The sequence below is a fragment of the Montipora foliosa genome, chromosome 2 (genome assembly GCF_036669935.1).
Source record: "Montipora foliosa isolate CH-2021 chromosome 2, ASM3666993v2, whole genome shotgun sequence".
NCBI classification, from domain to species: domain Eukaryota; kingdom Metazoa; phylum Cnidaria; class Anthozoa; order Scleractinia; family Acroporidae; genus Montipora; species Montipora foliosa.
Genome location: NC_090870.1, coordinates 20,108,205 through 20,110,397, shown reverse-complemented (window position 1 = coordinate 20,110,397; position 2,193 = coordinate 20,108,205). Strand labels below are relative to the sequence as shown.

At 40.9% G+C, this 2,193-nt stretch overlaps 1 non-coding gene across 1 annotated transcript; it reads right to left on the bottom strand.

Moving 5' to 3' along the window:
- Window positions 1-966: 966 nt before the first annotated feature.
- Trnaa-agc (transfer RNA alanine (anticodon AGC)) lies at window positions 967-1,039 on the bottom strand. The gene has a single exon. It is a non-coding gene; the product is annotated as a tRNA-Ala (tRNA).
- Window positions 1,040-2,193: the final 1,154 nt, after the last annotated feature.

The window sequence follows — 2,193 nt, the reverse complement described above, 5'->3', positions numbered from 1 at the left end:
TTGTAGAAAAAAACCTGATAGTCCACTCGAAGGAAAATGCCTTCAAACTAACGTAATCTATCAAGCCACAGTCACCACCGACACAACAACTGAAACCTACGTTGGACTAGCTAAAAACTTCAAGGAATGCTACAGGAATCACGAAACATCCTTTGGACATTCAAACAGAAGAAATGAGACAGAGCTTTTCAAACATGTTTGGAACTTACAAGATGCAAAGAAACCGTTTCAAATTAAATGGAAAATTCTTTTAAAATGTAGACCCTACAGCAACATTAGCAAGAAATGTAGTCTTCGTCTGAATGAAAAGTTCATAATCTTATGTAAGAAAGAACTGTGTAGCCTTAACAGGAGAAACGAATTAGCAAGTTCATGCCCCCACAGAAACCGATATCTACTCTGGAACTTTAGAGTAACGTAAATTTAAAATACCCACATATAATCCCCTTATATCATGTCCTGTCACCTAGCAGCTTCTTAAATGTAACGCATTTACTATAGCAACCATTCAATTTCCGTATTTAACTGCCAGCTTTCCAATTTCAACAGTTCAGTCAATAAAATTGCCTGATGAGTGTGGTACTTGTGCCATACAAAACAGTTCTGTAGCATTAAAACGATGGTTACTCAAACCTAAACTTCTGTGAAGTCATATATAAGTTTTGTCTGACGAACGCTTAGGCGGGAAACTCAGAGTCACAGAGAATCGATGCGTCCTCTTTAATCCTTCAACTTATGTATACTTAGCTCTGGTACCACAGCAATGGGCACTTTACGCCAAGGTTGACTCTACCTCCACACATATATTGAGGGTCTCTCGAACCAACAGCGCATCTCTGCCTCCCCCAGGAGGATCACAAATGGATTCACAGTCCAAGCGTTTGGCGAAATGTAATTAATGCAGTTTGAAGGGACCAAGGACGGACAACTCCTGGATGACATTTTCATTGGGAGAAAAACTTTTTATGCCCTGAGAGGGATTTGAACCCACGTCCCCCTGATTGCTGGTTGGGTGTGATCACCACTACACTATCAGAGCAACTATGCTGGCTACATGGCCAATCTAGATAGCGAATGGGATTATACGTGGTCATCCTCGTTCATTGCTTTTTCCCAACTAGATGACACTGGATCGACACGAACGACGATTCGCATAGTGTATCTGATAGTGTAGTGGTGATCACACCCAACCAGTTGAGAATAAAAATCCGAGTTTCGTTCCTGAACAAAGGAGAAACCGATTAGACCACATTACAAAAATACGCATCCACTTTAAATAACGCATCCGTAAAAAAAACAAACAGCTTAGTGCCCAACGGTTTAGTGCCCACCGTCGAGGCAAATCGAAAAAACAGTTGGGCAAACGGATTAAAAAACCATTTATTTGTTCGCATTTTAGACCAAAACAAACACACAAATCAACTTTTTCTTTATGCCCAAATGAGTACAGATAATTGTTCTTTAATTCCAGTTGAGAATAAAAATTCGAGTTTCATTCCTGAACAAAGGAAAAACCGATTAAACCACATTACAAAAATACGCATCCACTTTAAATAACGCACCTGTAAAAATAACAAACACCAAGGCAAATTAAAAATAAACACTCAGCTTTAAGGTTATATCCCTCCGATGTTACACTTGAATAGCTTTGTAGCCACCAGTGTGGACCACAGCAATCATGATATGTCAAACTGAATTGAAACCAGCGAAAAATGCAGAAAGAAAAGTATGGCCGTGGTGCTGCGTCGAGCCACAGAAAACGCGCGAAAAATGAAGGCTCGTTTATGTTTAGGTGAGTTAACCTGGGTTCAGCCTGCAATCCAATCGAAAACCAGTACCTGGTCAGCGGTCAACTCAGAAAAACAGCTGCCCTCCTCGGTGACCGAAAAACCTTTACTAACAATGACCACAACCAAGTTTTCTGAGCACCCCCAGCAAACCATTGTTTTAAGGAAGACCGCTGGTCAGCAACCTGGTTCTGGTCATTGCTGTGTAAGGTCTTCCTCGGTGACCTCTAAGCCCGCAATATGGTCATGTGATACTGGTCAGCAGATACTTTGTTTTGACAGGTGTCAATTAATCATAACATGGATGGAAGTCCAATATCAAAGATGTATTGACCGGATGCAAAAATGGCCTAACTAACCTCGGTCACACGCGTAAAATTGAAAGAATTTGGGCTCTAAAACGAGG